Source organism: Choristoneura fumiferana, chromosome 17, assembly GCF_025370935.1.
Source record: "Choristoneura fumiferana chromosome 17, NRCan_CFum_1, whole genome shotgun sequence".
Lineage (NCBI taxonomy): Eukaryota > Metazoa > Arthropoda > Insecta > Lepidoptera > Tortricidae > Choristoneura > Choristoneura fumiferana.
In genome coordinates, this window is record NC_133488.1 from 1827708 (window position 1) to 1848276 (window position 20569).

The 20569-nt window shown below is 37.5% G+C and overlaps 1 protein-coding gene across 1 annotated transcript in view; it reads right to left on the reverse strand.

Moving 5' to 3' along the window:
* The window catches only part of LOC141436693 (uncharacterized), a 33189-nt gene extending 17426 nt beyond the window's left edge, over positions 1-15763 (reverse strand). Inside the window, exon 1 of the mRNA XM_074099704.1 lies at positions 15719-15763. The gene's annotated coding sequence lies outside the window, so the exon portion shown is untranslated. The remainder of the gene's footprint in view (positions 1-15718) is intronic.
* Positions 15764-20569: the final 4806 nt, after the last annotated feature.

Here is a 20569-nt window from a genome sequence, read left to right on the forward strand (position 1 = left end):
GGGCTAATTCGCACCCATTCCTCTTAGTAACCCGTAGTAGTACTACGTAGCTCTTCCTCTTAGGAGCAACGCGACTCGGCAGCTGCTGGCACACGGGCAATGAGTTTTCCGGTGCGCGTATTACAACAGCGTGACGTGAAGACGTGAGTTATCCGGTATAATAATTTAATATGACTTTACCTGCTTAACGAGCAGCATCTGATAATATCTTTTTACTTTGCTTTCCGTTACCTATTGCTTTTAATTTGCTTAAAACGTTAACGAAGACTATGCCGTGGGAGCCTAGTGGTTAGACCACAGAACAATAAATTGTTCTTTGTTCTGTGGGTTGGACCTACGACCTCTTAAGCAGAGGAGCAAGCACAGAGAACAGATGGCCATTGGGGTTTAAAGGTTATTGAATGGAGACCGCGGATCGGCAAGCGCAGAGTAAAACGCCCACCAAATAATGTACGGAATGAGCTGAGCCTATACTATGAAGTGCAAAATTCGAACTTCGTTACTTGCCGTCCCGCTTTTGCTTACATTAAAATACGAGAGTGAGAGGGACGGTACGACACGAACTTCGATTTTCGAATTTCCTAGTAGCTTCTCAGGGGCCTTGCGCGGGCTCTTGCCATCGCTTTCACCGTCTCTTTCTGACACCATCGTACACCGTTACACAGAAAGAGATAATGAATGCGATAGCGTCCGCGGGAGACAATACGGTCTCTGGTTAAAGCCGCGGGTTCACGGTGGATGCCGCTTCCAACCGAAGTTACTGGAGGTCTAAGGGGGAGGTCCATGTCCAACAGTGGACCGTCCTACGGCTGATATAATGATGATGATATCCGTCCATGTGTTATGGCGTTGAGCTTAATAACAAACAAACACAGACAGACGCTAAATGATGAACAAAATGCCAATAATTTCAGCACGTGCTCGGCTTGTCATATGAATGTCAAAATAAAAATTTCCTAGAAATTGAGCAAAAATCAATCAGGCAAATTAAAGGTAGAACTAAATCGATTCGTAGGATTAAACATCTGAAGGGCCATTCATAAATAATGGAAATGAGAATCCTGTCGCTCTTTGCTACAATTTGTATGTAGGTAGAGTCCAATACAAACAAATCGATACGGCTAAAATTACAAAAATATGTGTAGACTTTATCGTTTCATGTCGTGTATTAAAAAAAAGATTGTTTATTTAGCAAAGGACACTTGTCCACAGTTCATGCGATTTATCTATCAGACTCCAAACTAGGCGAGCGTGTTTAACAAAATTAGAAAACAACGAATATTAAAAAACAACGAATTTGCGATTGCTGTGTTTTTATGTTTGTGTGCGTGTGTCACGCGTGTGTATTAAGTACACATTTATATTAAATATATTGATCCGGATCTCTTACCATCAAGAGACCCACTTGCTCGTTTGCCATCCAGTCGAAAAAAAAAACATAAAAAACAAAAAAATAAAAGAAAAGAAAAACCACGGATTTTTTTTTTGCTATTTTAATTTTAAACAGATGTTCATTACTCGTATTGAGTGAGCGTACTTCTTCGCATTCTAAGTGGAAAGTAGAGTGTTTGACTCAAGAATAAACAACCATAATGACACTCTAACTATAGCCACCCTCGCTCAGCTCAGCTGGCAAACCATCTCGTATCATTATAGCTTGTTTTAGTCCCTTGTTGAACAATCTACTATAAGACTGCGTACGTTCGGTCTTCTTATTTAACAATACCTAATATTATGTGTGTATATCTAAAGGCTTATCCTTATTGAGACACCTTTTTCATAAAAAGTTACAAATCTGTTAAAAGAAAGCAAACGTTAAAGCGTCTAAAGAAAAACGAATGTAAAGTTAACAGAGGTTAAAGAAGGCTTATGAATAAAGAAGTACTACTTACACAGGGTGGAAAAAATTGATGGGCCCTGAAGAAAAAATGATTTAAATCCTTTGATGATTTAAAATGAGCTAACTTAATTTTATTTAAAGGAACCCTTCTTTTGTTTTTAAAAAGAGAACTTGCATTCAAAGATATTCTGAAATTAATTAAAATTGTCCTTTCGATAACGGTATTAAAATAGTAAGTCTATTTTTTTTTTATTTTAGCTGGTTCGAGTCCCGGGTGAGACAAGCGAAGTTTAGAAAACCTTTGAATGCAGTTTTTTTGATGAAATCACGTTTCCTCAAAGTAAAATTAACTAAAGGTTTTAATACACCTCCAGGACCCTTTTTCCAACTTGTATAGAAACGCAACAGTTTTAAAAAGATTTTGTTCTCAGCGAGCTGAGTGAATGTTATTTTCAATCAAATATTAAACATGAGCCGTGAGCGTTATAAGCCGTGGTGGCCTAGTGGTTTGACCCATCGCCTCTCAAGCAGAGGTCGTGGGTTCAAACCCCGGCTTACACCTCTGAAGATTGTATAATTTAATTAATTTAATTAGTTTACTTTGACATTTAGAGACTATATACATCTCTGAATTATTTAGATTAGGAATTTTATTTATTGTTAACTCAGGGACTTTCTACATCCCCTTGCTATATAGTAATTTAATATTAACTCAGGGACTTTATACATCCGCTATATTTAAGGCTGTATATTGTTAAGCTTATGGATTTTAAACGTGTATATTTTTAGTTTAATTTCTAGTGGCCCGCGACGTCGACGCTCCCAAAACGATCCCAAGAGCAAATCAAAAGCAATATTCAGTAAATAGGCCGCAATGCTCTCAGACATGACATTTTTCGTGTGAGCTAACTTTGGGGGCGGCAGACGACCTTGCCTTGCCAAAAGAATGCGCCGCAATGAAACTTGGCAGAAAGTAATTTTTTATTATAAAATAATTACAAATAATTTATACTTAAAAGCAGTCTACAGTTACACTGAACGTAAAAGAAATACAGTTTAATAATAATAATAATACAGGGATGTATGGGGTCCCTTAGTTACAAAACTAAACTCTAACTATAATCTACGTTCAGTGGAAGTGTAGACTGCTTCCACCGTCATAAATTAAAAATAATAATATATAATAATAATAATTTAATTCTGAAATTTACATTTCAGGTCAAGTAACCATTAAACTTTTGGATTCCGAAGGCAAGCTCACGTCTGCCGCCCCCAAAGTTAGCTCACACGAACTCATGTCATGCTCTGAGAGCAGAGCGGTACCGAGTGCATGGTATTGCTTCCGTTCCCATAAGCTCTATGGGATCGTCTTGGGAGCTTCGACGTCGCGGGCCTGTGACTAGAAATTAAACTAAAAATATACACGTTTAAAATCCATAAGCTTAACAATATACAGCCTTAAATATAGCAAGGGGATGTATAAAGTCCCTGAGTTAATAATAAAATTACTATATAGCAAGGGGATGTAGAAAGTCCCTGAGTTAACAATAAATAAAATTCCTAATCTAAATAATTCAGAGATGTATATAGTCTCTGAATGTCAAAGTAAACTAATTTAATTAACCAAATTATACAATCTTCAGAGGTGTAAAAGCCTCCAATGTCAAAACTTAAAATAATTATTAAAATAAAGAAATGGAGATGTATAAGGTCTCCAAATGTCAAACCAATAAATATTTTTAAATTAAATTCTGCAACGTGGACAACGGCAACAGAACCAGAAACTAGACACGAAATGCGCCGGGACACTGCCAAGTCACACTTCACAACACTTATTTATACACCGACATAAAAACACACATACACAAACACGAATACATCACATCACACATCAACATCCTAATTTTCATCGGCTTTCAGTTTAGGCCATGTCGCATCATCACATAAGTACTCCTCAACTTTATAGTAAGCTTTCTTCAGAAGTGCACTCTTTATGTATTCTTTAAAAGAGTTGTGTGGCAATTTCCATGCTTCTACAGGAACTTTATTGTAAAATCTCACACAGTTTCCCACAAAAGATTTGCTTACTTTCCGTAAACGGAATTTTGGAACGGCAAGCTTGTGCTTATTACGAGTATTGATATCATGTACGTCTGACACTTTTTTAAAGGACTCGATATTCTTGTGTGTATACAATATCACATCATGTATATACTGTGAAGCTACTGTGAGGATGTTTATCTCCTTGAAGCGTTCTCTTAGTGAATCTCGGGAGCCAAGGTTGTAGATAGACCGGACTGCCCTCTTCTGTAGAATGAAGATAGTTTCTATGTCGGCTGCCTTGCCCCAAATCAGCATACCATAGGACATTATGCTGTGAAAATAACTGAAATAAACTAGCCGGGCAGTTTCAACGTTGGTAAATTGTCTGATTCTTCGTACAGCATAGGCGGCAGAGCTCAATCTACCAGCAAGACCAGAAATATGCGGGCTCCATTGTAAATTACGATCCAACGTAAGACCAAGAAAACAGTCTCATGCACAAGTTTCAGATTCTCTCCGTTTAAGGAAATAGTTGTTTCAAACTGTCTCACATTAGGCAACGAAAATTTTATACACTTAGTTTTAGCTGCATTTAGTAATAAATTGTTAGCGGTGAACCAGTTTAGCGCCTCTGCTAAAGTCTCATTGATGTGGGTTGGATCTTCTTGTTGCCTGTTTACTTTGAATATCAAAGAAGTATCATCTGCAAACAATACTATGTTACATTTCTGTTCTAGCAAGTGGGGCAGGTCATTTATATATACTAGAAAGAGAAATGGACCCAAAATGGAGCCTTGTGGAACTCCAAGCTTCACCGCTGAGCCAGCTGACTGCGTTCTATTTATGTCCACTTTTTGAATTCTTTGGCTGAGATAAGACTTAACCAGGTTAAGTGCTTTAGCTGAAAGTCCATAGTGTTGAAGTTTGCGGATAAGCGTCTCATGCTCCACGCAATCGAAGGCCTTGGAGAGGTCGCAAAATATTCCTATTGCATCTTGCGAATTTTCCCATGCATCATAAATGTACTTCATGAGACTTGCGGCTGCATCTGTTGTCGAACGGCCTTTTGTGAAACCGAATTGCTGACTGTGTAGTAGGTTGTTTACATTGAAGTGACGAAGCAGCTGGTTAAGCATGATCTTTTCAAACACTTTACTCAGCACAGGCAGCACAGATATCGGACGAAAGTTGCCAGGATCAGATGAGCTCCCAGCTTTAAACAATGGAATCACTTTGCTATATTTCATTAAGTCCGGAAACACACCATCATCAATGCACTTATTAAATATGACGGCTAGGTACGGTGCCACAATATGGATGACAGATTGCATAACTCGAACAGAAATACCCCAAAGATCCTCCGTATTCTTCAGTTTTAAAGATTTAAAAGTCTTTATAATTTCTTCAGAGTTAGTATGTTGAAAATCAAATTCAGACGTTTATCCTTCGCAATTTCATTTAGATAAGAACTAGCCAGCACAGTGGAAGACTTTAGATCGCGAGTCGTATTTACAGCAATATCTGAGAAAAAAATTTCAAAAGCACCCGCCACTTCTAAATCTGAAGTCAATATTCTATCATCCACTTTTAATTGGAATTGACAATTACGGGGCTTAGATTTACCTGTTTCTGAATTTATTACATTCCATACAGCTTTTACTTTATTTTCAGCGGATTTAACTTTATTACTAAGATAATCAGCCTTGGCAGCAATACATACTTTTTTAAATAATTTGGAATATTTTCTAACGTAGTCTATAAAGGAGGGGTCTTGACTGTGACTTTTCATTTCATAAAGTTCGTAAAGCCTCGTTCTACTCTTATGTATTCCCACCGTGGCCCAGTCACTAAACTTTGCATTTTAGTTCTTAATGTGAAAACTTTTTCGAACTCTCGATTAATTACTGTAGACAGGTTCTTATATAGGACGTTAGGATCACTTCCCTCCATGTAAGGCTCAGGAACGCTGTTGATAATATTTTCCTTGAATTTTTCTACACGGGCTTCTGTAACGGGTCTGTGGGTTATTACTCGATCATTTGTCTGTTTAAGTATTGTAAAACAGGCTTTTTGGCCGCTGTGATCGGAATTAAAACAGTTTATTATTTCCTTGTCCATAGCATCACACTTGCAGAAAATATTATCTAAACATGTAGCTGTGTTAGCCGTCACTCTCGTTGGTTCCTCAAAAAGATGAAACAAGTTAAATGATTTAAATAAATTCAAAGTCTTCCAGAATATCTATTTGCCGAGTCTAGTAAATTCACATTAAAATCTCCACATACGATGACAGATTTACTACTAGCAAAAACTTGTTTCAAAGCATCTTCCATCACGGGTTCGAACTGACAAAAGTCTGAGGACGGCGGCCTATATACACATAATATGATGTGATTCTCTAATTCAACACACGAAATTTCAATAACTCGTTCAATGGACAGCTGAACTACATTTTTTAGTTCTTTGCTCTTGTAATCGTCCTTAACAATAATCATAGAGCCTCCATGTATAGCCGATTTTCTAGTAAAGGAGCTGGCGATTCTATAATTACAAATATTCAATAATAGTTCATGTTGTTTTAACCAGTGCTCAGTAATACACATTACTCCTACATTTAACGCATCTAGGAATAAACCGATTTCAGTTATTTTGCTGGAGAAGCCTTGTATATTTTGATGAATCAAAATAAAACTACGTTGCTCCTCCGCTGTCTCACGCGTTAGTTTAAAGACTGGCGGCCCGCGGGCGGCGCGCGCGCGGCGTGTCCGGCCCCGCTGCCGTCGTCCGCTACGTACCTAGGTTCGATATTAAATGCTAATAACTTTGCTGTGGCTACTTTACACTTTTTCGACAAAAACAATTTCAATTCATTTAATTTAATTTTTTTACAAATTATTAATGTCAAAGAATTGATATTTATTATTATAACAAGTTACATTATACAACATAGCATTCCACTTAGATATTGTAACATTGCGCTCATAAGACAAATAACTAGAATATGGGAAAGCACATAAAATAATCTTATAGATGCCGCGCTGCTCCACAGCAGACAGTGCACGAAGCAAATCTTCAAAGCCAGATTTCTTTATGCGTAGACTGTTACCCAGCATGATGATCAACGTGGTTGAAGTGTCAAATTTGTCTTTAAACAATCGATCGGCAAACTGCTGGAGACTAGCACCGCGTAGGCAGTAGTTTACGACCCTTTGCTCCAGGAGCTGGTTGAGTATGGGTCCAAAACCCACGCCAATCTCGTCAGAGTACATGACAGTATTGACGGTAGGTAGCGTGCCTGAGTTTGCCATTGCAACCGGAGGAGTGCTTCGTGCAGCGGGCGGCGGGCTTGCCGGTGGCTCGGGGCGCGCGGGCGGCGGGTTGCTCGCAGGCGGCGGCGCTCCGACAGCCGGGGGGGAGTGCGCGGGTGGCGGGGGGCTCGCGGGCGGCGGGGAGCGCTGTGGCGGCGCGGGGCTCACGGGCGGCGCGGGCTCGAGGGCGGCGGGGGCCGCTCCGGCGGCGCGGGGCTCGCAGGCGACGGGGGCCGCGCGGGCGACGCAAGGCTGGCGAGCGGCGGGGGCCGCTCTGGGGGCACGGGGCTGGCGGGCGACGGGGACCGCCACACCGGCGCTCGGGCCCGATGAGGTGGCTTTGAGCAGGCGAAGTTTCATGCGAACAAACACACATATGATTATTAATAAAAGAGTCAAAGCGTTCTTCATTATAGCGACACATGTTAACTAACTGTGTAGCAGCACTGACATGCGCACTAATTTCACGCTTGCTGCTTTCATATTTAGCGCTTATATCTCTAAGTGATTCTTCTAACCTACTGATTTTTGACAGTAAGGTCTTTGTCATACTGTCATGTAAAGAGTCTCGTGCTTCTAATTCACTCTGAGTTGATTTAAGTTTATTTATTATCACACTGCGCTCTTTAATTAAATGTACATTTTTTGTAAACCATGTTTAGCATTTATATATTTCTGTGTGCGTCTAATAAATTTCTTAACTTTAATATATTTTTTTAGAGTTTTATTACTTACCAAATAGCATGATGTGGTTGAATCATCTTTTGTCAAATCAATTGTTGATATAACTGACTGAGAGTGGGACGCTGCGGGTGAACTACTGTTGGAGCAGATCATGCCTTCATATAAACTTTTGCCCATTAATTCATCATACAGACTATCAGTTTCGGCAGCTTGGTGACGCTCACATTCTATTTGAAGCTCATGTATGTCTCTGTGAGCTTCCGTTAGCTCACTTTCTAAGTCATCAATGCGCCTCAATGCTTGCTCATAATGGACTGAGCAGTCCTCAAACGAATCCATTTTTGCTTGCATTTGCACCAGCTGCTCATAGGTGTCATGGTACTGTATGTCAAATTCACCCAGTTGATTCTTCAGTTGAGTGTTTTTGTTCACAAAATATAGGCTGGGATGATGATTAAACATGAAAATAACACAAAATATATTCCCGTTGACAAGTAATAATACAAAATGCCGCAAGTCCTAAGTAGATACCTATTTGTTTGCTTACGTGTATACTTTGCAAGTGCACATAGCACTTGCTACAGGAGAAGGCAACCATTCCAAAGTACACATGAGGTGGTTATAAGAAACGTCATGCTACTGCCACACATTCGAAAAGTAATTTCAAAGTCAGTCAAAGTCAAAATATCTTTATTCAATTTAGGCTATAACAAGCACTTATGAATGTCAAAAAAAAATCTACCACCGGTTCGGAAAAACCTCTGCTGAGAAGAATCCGGCAAGAAACTCAACGAGGTATATATATATATATGTATATATATTTTTTTTTAAACAGATTTACAATATTATTAAATGATATGTATACATCACAAGTATTTAACACAACTTTATTTTTAACACAGTAGGTTCGCTATTTGAAGAGATCGCTAATGCGGATCGGAATTATTTCCAAATATCCCTGTCCATGATATAATCATTAATTTTATAAATACGCCTTTGATATTAATGTCTTCTTGACAATAGATCTGAATTTTGTATCCGTTTCATTTATAATATTTTTTGGAATTTTATTATAAAAACTGATTTGAAGGTGTTTATGTATTATCACGACTTTAAACGGCTATTTGTGTATTAATGTGTCAATGAAATCATTTTAGTTTGTGCATTGTGCGAATGTTCCCTCCAGTGTATCATTTATGCATCATATTTTAGTGAAATAAGGTTTTAATAAAAAATAATTGCTGAAATCTGTTTATTTGAGACAATGTCCGAAATAATTTTGATTTAGTGTTAGTTCATTGGCATTATTTAAGTATAGTCAAAATACCACAAACAACGTTTCGTTCGACCACATTACAGTAGCCGGGGTCACGAGTAGACGAGTAGTGGTGGAATCTACTCGTGACCACGGCCACTGTAATGTGGTCGAAACATCGAGGTAAATATTATTCGTGTGTTTTACCATGATATAAGTCCTGTTTGTGGTATTTGGACTAAGTGAAAGTCACGGAAATTAAAAACGTGGCATTATTTGACAAATTTTCTTCATAAAAGCGCCAATTTAGTATAATAATAATAATAATAAAAATTATAGCATGATAGTTTAGTATGATAATAATATTCTTTCCTTTTTTTTGGTTTTTTGACATTTGGGTTTTTTATATTGTATAACTGTTTTTTTAGTGTTGTTTATTATTATTTCATTAATTTTATTCATAATTTAATTTGACTTCTAATTAATTGTTATTGATGGTTTTTATATATATAATTTAATGTGTAATTTAATTTTCCTTAATAAAGATAATGAAATCATTTATTGCCACAGATATAACACAGGACTACACAAATAAAAACCAACTATACATAAGCATGTAGCAATGGGCTCAGAATCAGTGTAAGCTGCGAGCAAAAAAAAAACTTGCAGCGCTGATTTTCACCCTGCGGCCGTTCCACAGCGTAAAATTTAACTCTAGAGCCGGGTAAGGCGGCATTGCTGTTGCTAGTATATTTTTGTTACTATCAAAAATATATCAGCATCATACTTTTTTTAAAACAGAAAAAAATGGTTGCAATGGTTGAAAGCATCAAATAAAATGGTAAATCAACTTAAGAGAACAGGTGGCTAGGCATCACTGCAAGTCTAACTTTAAGCTCTCTTATTATTATTTTCCAAAACCGCTTACCGTGTACATTGCAGGTCATGTCAATTAATTAATGAGTACCAACATTCAGTGAGTGCATGATTATCATAATAACTATTTGAAATTTTAGTTATTGTGTACTAGCTTTTGCACGCGGCTTCGCCCGCGTGAAATTCGGTTATCGCGCGCTGTTTCCTCGGGAGCTTTGCATTTTTCCGGGAAAAAAAGTAGCCTATGTCACTCTCGGGCCCATAAACTATCTGTATGTCAAAAAATCAGGTCGATCAGAGATAGCTGCCAACCCTTTGGTCTCGTTTTTTTGGCTTTTGCACTTCTTTTGCTTATTTTCTTTCTTTCTATTTTTAAAGTCAAGTCCCGTAGTAACTGCTTCGGGCGATATCATATACTCAGGTTTACATTTTCTCAAGTTTTCATTTTCGTTATTTCTAGTAACGATGTGTATAACAATCTAAGTTTTATTAATATTTGAAGACTTGGAGGAAATTACTTAAGTTCTAATAAAATTGACTAGCTTTTGCCCGCGGCTTCGTCTGCGAGGAATTTGGTTATCGAGCGCTGTTCCCTCGGGAACTGTACATTTTTTTAGTAGCTTATGTCACTCTCCGGCCCATAAACTATCTCTATGCCAAAATCACGTCGATGCGTCGCTCCGTTTGGACGTGAAAGACGGACAGACATACAAACACACACACAATACAATTTACTATTTTTAATAGAAGTATTTTTACATTTTTTAATGTATTTTTTAAAATAAAAAACCATTTTTTGGTTGACTTTTGAATTGTTCTGTTGTTCCCCAATCCGATTCACACTTAGCCTCGACTGGCCGGCCGGATTATTTTTTTAGCCCTTCTGCGTGTTTTATGTTCGAGGTGAATTGCAATGCAACATTGCAACTTACAATTTTGAAACAACGAAAAATTACGAGAAGTATTTCGCAAGTCTACGAAGTTTTTGTTGTTTGAAGTTTTATTTATCCGTTAAATCTTTGTTTACCACATTTCCGGTCAGCGCATTGCAATTCTGAAAATTTTTCGACTCAGTTTTTTCGTTTTTTCGGGCTACGGGCTAACTTTAAGGTTTTATATAGTTTTATAGTTTGTCAAATTGTTTGAATTCGGACTAAATTCTTACACATAGGTACAGTCAAGGGAAAAGATATCGACACGGCCAAAGTTACAAAAATATGTATACACGACTTTATGCACTTAACATTAAGGCTGTGTATACATATTTTCGCACCTTTGGCTGTGTCGATATCTTTGCCCTTGACTGTACAATATAATACAATACAATACAATAACTCTATTGCAAACAAAGGTATATGCACAGAGATTTTTTAAGGTAAGCAATAGGCCTTATCGCTTCCGAGAAATCTCTTCCAGGCAACCTTTACAATGGACAGAAGTAAGGAATACATTGTAACAAGTGGTGAATTTACATTAGATTAGATACATTAAATTAATACACATAATAATTTTAATTAATGCGTCAGTACACAGAGGACGCGACGAGTTGGACGAATGACCTGGTGAAAGCCGCGCCGCGGGTTCACGGTGGATGCAGGCCTGTCCAACCTAAGTAACTGGGGGTTTATGGGGGAGGCCTATGTCCAACAGTGGACGTCCTACGGTTAATATGATGGAGATAATTATGATTTATTCATACAAAGCTGTTTTACGACCAAAAAAAGTTTTGACGACAGAAATGGTTAAGCGACTTATCTGGCGACTTTTGGAATAAGTTACAAATAATAATGGATACATTTTTTGTCAACTCGACGACGACAAGTATTATACAGTGCCAAGAGATCTATACGGAAAGCGACAAACGCGCTTGCGCACCAAATTCAAGCTTTAGTTAATTAAAGCTCTATTCGTTTATGCTCTACCTTTAGCTATTTAAAAAAATATTCAAATCAATTTCAGTGAATTCGGAAGTCTTCTAATTTAAGTTGTTGTTTTTTTCGTATCCCAACCTTTCAGACCACCAGTGGCCTCTTGTGTCTCTCCCAGACAAAGTCCTGAATCCACTCGCTCATGGTGGATTTAATTTTAGCGACTTTCTAGCAACTTTTGAGTTTGAGTTTAGCAATTCGAGTTCCTATGAGTTGGCAACACTGCTGGAAAACTACAAAGAGATTCGTATTTTGAGAGAATCGAGTAATGCCAGTTATTTTCCTTGTTGTTGTTAATTAACGTGAAACACATCTCCTATTTATTTTAAGGTATAAGATAAGACTATACATTCGTCGCTCGTCGTTCACCGCGATTAGACTAGGTATACACTGCGTTGTGGCTCCGTTATTAAATTAAAACTAATTATAATTCAAAGCAAGTTCAAATTTAAGCTGCTTATTATAAGCCTTACAATAGATTGGCTCATTAGCAAGTGGAAAACCAGTTGAGTACTACTAGGCCGGTATGTGCAAGTGTGAGTTGGCTACAGTACGAGTATATCGTCACTACTTTGAAAAAATCTCGTATCTATAATCAATATGTCAACAAAATTGAACCTTGATGTAACGTCTATAAAGTTCATTCAGAAAAATTATCTATTTTGAGCTACGAGTTTTTTTTAAAGTAGTGACGATATGCAAAATTATCGGTACAAACATGCGTCGCTCACCTCCAGGACCGATCATTGTCCAATCCTGATCCAACGAGCCACATAATAGCTTTTAGAAGCGTTAAATAAATTACAATGTCTATGTCTATTAAATATAATGACCCGGATAACTCACGTCTTAAGTCGAGTTTAGCTCTGGTGCAACACGCGCACCAGCCGCTGAGTCGCGTTGCTCCGAAGACGAAGGGCTACGGATTAGCCCGAAAAATGTCGAGCTAAACTCGATTTAAGACGTGAGTTATCCGGGTTATTATATTTAATATGAATGAGTCTCACGGTAGTTTCATGTTCAAAATGTCTATTTCTGTATGCACATAATGTTTTACTCACTCCATAACTGGGTCATTATTACATTTCGGCCGTCTCGTTTTTGTGAACACTTTTCTGTAAAAATGGCTTTTCATCATTTTTGACAAGTTTTAAATCGTATCTCCTACTTTTGCACTACAGATTGAATTATAAGTCAAACGGGTATCGGTTTTCCAATCTTTTATCTCCATTTCTGTCTACCGGATTTTGAAAAAAATGAATACTTAATTTTGTATGATTTTTTTAAACGTTGTCTGAAAAAACACTTATTTCGTATCTCTATTGACGTGAGAGATCAAACATATACGAAATCTACATATTTGGGTTCGTCTTTGACGTCTCTAAAAACTGGTCTGGGGTTTTCATTTGAAACTAATTAACACAAAAGTTATGGCCAGAAAACCAGTTTTTTGGCCTAAAATTGTTCAACTTTGATGCCAAATATCTCGAAAACAATGAACTTTGAAGTAAATATGGGATACTTTATTGCTTAAAGCCGTTGTTGTTAATATATTAAGCTACAAAAATCATTAGAAAACTAAGGAATTCAGATCGAAGGTCATTGGGGAATGGGATCGCCTTAAACTCCTGAGCAAAAGTTCGATCAAAAATATCTGACCACGCTTACGCCGTTAACAATAGTCATGATCACATATTTTTGATCAAATTTATGAAAACACAGAAGTTTAAAAAAAAAACAGAACACAACAATCCATATTTTTTGATAGTAGGTATTAGTCTTAGAATCTAGTGTTAGTCGATTTATTATAATTATTATTCATTATTATTATTATTATTTCAGATTTGTACATTCAGAATTGTAAATTTAGGAATATAAATTAAATAAATTTTACTTAGTAGCGATAGGTAGTACAGGAACTCTAACAAATGATCGAAAACGACATCAAAATCTACAGAACTATGTGGAAGAGAAGGACGGGCTCTGCATGAATGCACATGTTAGGCGCGCAGACGTAGCTCTCTTACGCGTATAAAAGCTGGTAACAAAGCAAAAGGTTAAACTCTCATCTCACCCCTATGAATAAAATTATTATCCATATTTTATATTCAATATGAAACGTATTACGACCTCACATAATAATACAAGAAAGTGCGAGTATTCTTATAAAAGAACTGCGATCTACTTAAAAATTCATGAATTTTGGCCTCTCACACTGTATAATATACAGAATGGAAAATTTTATGGGCCTTGGAGGAAAAACTGTCTTTATCTTTAGTTAACTTATTTCACTAAAGGCATAAAAAATACTGCATTCAAAGAATTTCTGAAATTCGCTTGACTCACCAGGGAATCGAATAAGCTAAAAATTAAAAAAATAATGACTCGCAATTTATTACACTAATCGATGGGATTATTCTTGACAGTAAAATTTCACTAATAATCATTTACTCTTTGATATAAAAAAAAAAACAATTATGTAGAACCTTGCCATCGTAGTCTTCTATTGCACCGTCCGGCCTGTATCTACTTAATAGGTAAGAAATTAAATTAATATCTGGCATCTTGTGATAATATTAATTTCTTACCTTATCAGCCAGATGGTTCGATGGACTAATTAACTTCAAAATTACGTCACAGGTCTTCAATGTGACATGCGACAGGACTATGAAACGATCAACACTTTTTAAACCGAAGTTTAGGTTAAAATCAGGGTTTACGGGCTTGACTTTTTATTTTTATAAACACGAGCTAGCTTAAAATTACAAGACTTTATAAAGATCCAATAGAAAAACATTGTCAGTAAAAAATATTCCGTATTTCATTTTCCCTTCACTTGATAACGTTTTGTTATATTGTTAGCGCCATTTATACTGTACAGTACACCCACATGACATTTTACATAAAATACTATGTTTTACTTAAAACAAAATGTTTCAGCATCGAAAGCTACGTTCACGCTGCCCCGGGGTAACTGGTTAGCCACTTAATTAAGTATAATTAAGAATTTACAAACGTTAATTAATTAATATTCTTTGATGTGTGCGACGTGATTATTAAAATAAATTAACGGGTTGCAAAAGGAAATGGTAGTGTATGTGTACAGACAATTGAATAGGATAGTACTTAGTTAGAAATCTTTAAAAAAATCGCTCTGTATTTATTCGTTTATTTTTGATACTGCCTCAAACTGTAACCAGACGAAGATTTAAGTGCTGTGAACCGATATCAAAACAAATTGTTAAGTAATTTAAAATTAACAATCAGAGCGTAATTAATTTTTTAAACATTTTCGAGTAGCAATGTAATGCGTACAATAATTTGATACGAGAGAGAAGCGTTCTGTGACAGCTGTCACGTCAACAAGTGCGACGTTTTTAATAAAAACAAAGCAGTATCACGTAGTGATACATTGCGTGCTAATTAATTTTGTAAGGAAAATAGTAAGTCTAAATTTTTTACTAAAACTTTTTTCTTTTACTTCTTTAGACTTTTTGTTTTTTCGAACATATGTGCGAAATAACATTTGAATTTACCACAAGCTTTACGGTGATAGAAACCTACAGAAATCTGCGAAGAAATTTAATGATGTGTGAATTTCCCAATCCGCACTGGGCCCGCGTGAGAACTACGGCCCAATCCCTCTTATTCTGAGAGGAGACCTGCCTTACAGTGGGACGTAAAAAGACCGAGATGATTCTAACCTTTCCTACTTATTTATCCATAAATTGTTATTGCCGCTCAAACTACGTTTATTGGCACGAAAGTAAGCTCGCAAACTTACCCGTCAAAATGCCGTGCCGTTCGCCCGTCCGGCAGATCCCACCGTGCCGTGCAGACTGCCGGCAACCGGCTTCCACGCCGCTTATATACGGGGAAAACGCGTGGGGTAACCGTACCCTATGTCGAAAATAAAGAAGAAAGAAAATACATTGATGCGTAGTCGCATAATTTTTTTGAAAGTCAAAATGTAATGTTTGTCAGATTTTTTTTCTCGCCGAGACTGTACAATTATTCAAAATTTTCAAATGGTCATCCTGTAGAACTCTAGGTTAGTTTAGGTTTGTTTTTTTACGCCATGTTTTTTTTATTTCCGTTAACTTCAGCAAGACTTCAGCAGACGGCTCAGTTAATTGATATGAACTACATGATAATTAACTTTTTCGTCAAATTAAAAAAAATATGCTAAAAACCGTGTATACGTAATTTGCTCTCCTGGCGCGTCTTTTCGTGAATTATCAGATTTTCCCTTGCAGCAAATAAGTATAGGTGTAAATCATATTTCTGACTTCTCACCAATAACTATTCAATATTACTATAACAATAACTGTTCAGTCTCTACATGGATGCTCTAATTCAAAGTCAAAGTCAAAGTCAAAGTCAAAATATCTTTATTCAATTTAGGCTATAACAAGCACTTATGAATGTCAAAAAAAAATCTACCACCGGTTCGGAATAACCTCTGCTGAGAAGAATCCGGCAAGAAACTCAACGAGGTAATTGTCTCGCTCAGCAGCAGGCATGTCGGTTGCTATGTGGACGGGGTCTGCGCTAATAACTTGAGCTATGCGGACGACATGGTGCTGTTGAGCGCGTCAGTCTGCGGTCTTGAGAGGTTGCTACGTTTTTGTGAGGAATACGCTAAGGCGTATTCCTGGCATGGCTTAAGAGCCATGGGTTAAAATATAATGTAGCCAAAAGTCAGTTCATGGTCTTTGAGGCGGGTTGTAACCGTCCATCTAATGTTCCACCGGTAATTTTGAACGAATCTCCACTCGAAAGAGTGGACCGGTTTAAGTACTTGGGCCACATTGTTACCGACCTCAGGGACGATGCTGACTTAGAACGGGAGCGGAGAGCGTTGTGCGTCAGGGCAAATATGCTAGCTTGCAGGTTTCGCGATGTTCCAGGGACGTGAAGATAACGCTGTTCAAAGCGTACTGCACGTCGCACTTGTAGCCTGTGGGCTAACTACACATAGAAGGCGTACAACGCTCTTCGTGTCCAATACAACAACGCGTTCAGGGCGTTGATGGGGCTGCCGCGCTGGTGTAGTGCGTCGGGCATGTTCGCGGAGGCGCGCACAGCGTGCTTCCACGCGAGCATGCGCGTGCGCGCTGCGGCCCTGGTGCGCCGCCGCCGGGTGCGCGACAGCTCCAACACCGTCCTGGTGCAATGATGATAACCGACAAACCGGACTGCCCCTACATTAGGCACTGTTGTAGCCGGCATGTTAGTGGGATAGGATAGGTAGATTTCAGTGATCCATCGACTGTATTCTTTATAATTTTAATTGTAATTAATTTTAATTTTCTGTAATTTTGTCTATTTTTGTTATTATTATAGTATTCTTTTTAATTTTAGAAGTCTGACAGGGTTCCATGGTGGCCAAGGAATCAAATTTGACTATATTGATTATTTTTCTGAGTAATCTTTACGAACTTTTTTCAAGGGTCAATTTTGTAGACGTAGGTATTCGATGTAGGTATTGAATAGTACAAGATTTTTTTAAAGTCTTGTTTTTGTCCCCGAAAAAAAAGGGACGAAGTAAAGTTTTTTGTATGGAGCTTTTTAATTTTTTTCTCTAATTAAATATTTGTTAACCCTTTGACCATTATTTTTTTAAAGCAATGAATGGAGAACTTTTACGATACGCACAGCATGAATGTTTTTTTTTATGATTTTTGAGAAAGAGAAATGTATATATTATTGCAGGGTTTCCGAATTATGAGACGGCAATATGTTTGCCGCTATCAGCCAAGGGCATTAAGTGACAAGACCGTCATGTCAGTTTGCCGGGGGAACTACGGGTGACACGACGTATCCAAAATAAATAAATTAAAAACCAATAGATGATAAGAAATAATTAAAACCTTTCTTTAACTTAAAACTGAATTCTTTCAAATAAATAACCGGAAGTATTGAATTAAGCTATTGCTCCATATATAAATCAATAACAATTGTAGCCTAACCCACCCTTTCCTTTAATAAACACCAGACACTTAACGGATAGTGGCAAATATATTGCCGTCTTCATTTTTTAAAATTATCAAATAACAGATTTTTTTTCTTTAAACTTTATATCGCCAATCTTGTCTCTGAAAGTAGAGAATTGTGACTATCGGATAAATCCAGCAAACAAAATTTTATTTACAAACATTTTTGTTCAATTGTAAGGAATAGTTAAAAATCTAAGTTCAGGCCTAAGAATCATCATTTAACATGGGTTGGAATAACGTTTATCTGCTATTCTTTTTTTCGTAAATTGGTACGAGTACCTATGTTCTCTTATGCGACCCAAAAGTTATATTAACTAACAACACGTTCATTGAGAAAAAAATAAAATATCTGAGTCGTATGACGGCAAATATGTTGCCGTTACCCACTAAAGGGTTAAACCGAAAAAGACAAACCATGGCACAATTTTTTTTTAACACATTGAGTAGTTAGAATAGAATTAATAATTTCGTGACAGTGTTTTTAAACATCAAACTACCGTGACACTCACTCATACGGATAACTCACGTCTTAAACCAAGTTCAGCTCGACATGTTTCGGGATTTTAACCGGGATTGCGGTTGGTCGGTACCCCCAAGTTGGAAAACAGTTTTAAATACTCGTGCTGCGTCATCGGTTGGTGCGAACGTGCCTTTACGGAGCGATGTTGTTAGTGTTGTGTGCTACCCTACATTAGACATTGACAATAAAAATTACGATAAAAATGCGGGTAGTTGTGCGCCGGTGTTAGTTTCGTCGGGCAGTCGCGCGAGCAGAGCGGTGGCGCGTAGTGTGCGTGTTGCGGCAGCCGCCGAGTCGCGTGCTCCTGAGAAGAAGGGCTACGAAATAGCCCGATACATGTCAAGCTAAACTCGGTTTAAGACGTGAGTTATCCGTTACAATATCATTTAATATTCGTGACAGTGGTCAGAAACAAGGCAACGAAAAAAATTTTGACCCCCCTTTACAAAGAAAGAAGTGTTTTCACTGTGTACGATTCTCGGTCAGAACCAGGAGTGTTGCTCCTAATAATGTAAACCTTGACGCCAGTACAAGATAGCCTCCATTAGCTATTTACGCGGCTTTTAAATCACAACCAGCGTAATTTGATTTGGTTGTATTCCGGGAAACGAGCTTGTATTCCGCGGAACCGTGTTACGTGAGATGCGTAGGCGTTTATACGCACTGGTACATCATAACACCCGACTTGATACGTAAGTATAAGAAGAAAACCGGCCAAGAGCGTATCGGACACGTCCAAGATAGGGGTCCGTAGCCGTTACGGAAAAATCAAGTAATATTTTTCTAAGGATTTTGCATTTGTACGGAATCTTCCAAGTTTAGGTATATTTTATACCTTAGGCTGCCAATTATGTTAGCATTCATGGAATAACTACTAAAGCTGTATTAAATACTTATTAGAACCATAAAAGCGAGGGAGTGTGGAATATTTCTTTGTGTGAAAAGAACTTATGAAGTTACTTACGATGATCCGATAAATCAAGAACTACGCGTGAACGAAAATAACTTTTCTCCTTGTTATTGCTTGCGTGTATTTTTGATACTACCTCAAACTTTAAGGGTAGTTTTGTTTAGGAAAAAATATAGGTGGGTACTTAGGGAGTTACAGTGACAAATTAAAACGTTTGTTGTGGTTTGTTAGTCTAACATCTGGTAGCATGGAGTATGGTTGTGTCGCTCTGAAGATGAGCTCTGGTTGAATTCGAAACGCGTCAGCGTAGTGTGCTGGTGGTGATAGATGGGTTTGTGTGTGTTCTTACAGTGTGGAGGTGAAGGAACTGAATGAACACGCATATCTTGCATAAACTTAGCTATCATAAGATCGCGGTTGAGCAAAGAAATTCTTTAAAGTTCATTGATTTAATAAATCAGTTTGTACTTAGACCAGCTGCATTTTAGACCAGTTGCTAATTAGACCATCTGCGCTTTAGACCAGTTGTACTTAGACCAGGTGCTTTTTAGACCAGTTGCTACTTAGACCAGCTGCTTTTTAGATCAGTTGCTACTTAAACCATCTGCTTATTAGACCAGCTGCTTTTTAGACTAGTTGCTTCTTACACTAGTTGCTACTTAGACCAGCTGCTTTCTTAGAGGAGATTGATACTAACCCATTATAATTTATCAACCATAAAATGTACAGTCACAACAGGGATTGTTGATCGAGTTGCAGCTGCTCGTAATTTTAGCTTAGTCACTATCTATCGACTTTTAGGATCATGTCAGTGACGTTTCATATACATTACAAGTACCTAATGATATTACTTGTAAATTTTCCGTAAGTATATTTAAAAAACGCCATTAAAAAAATTTGGCAACTTCATGAAAAAAGAAATAACAACACAACGAATGCTCGTCGATTATATATTCCGTTACTAATGGATGCCAATCCTAAGTTCTTCTACTCCTAGGGCACTATCTTCACTTTGTCGATACCTAATTTGTTTACCTAAGAGTACAGGAAAATAAAATTACAGCCGTAATGGAACCCTCGGGTAACGGGCTTACTCCTAACTTTACGAGATTTTGCACTTTTACTTACAAAGTACACGATAAATGAGATTAGAAAATGTATCGATGTGAAGCGAAGAGAAAACGAAACCGAAGTGCCTAATTAGGA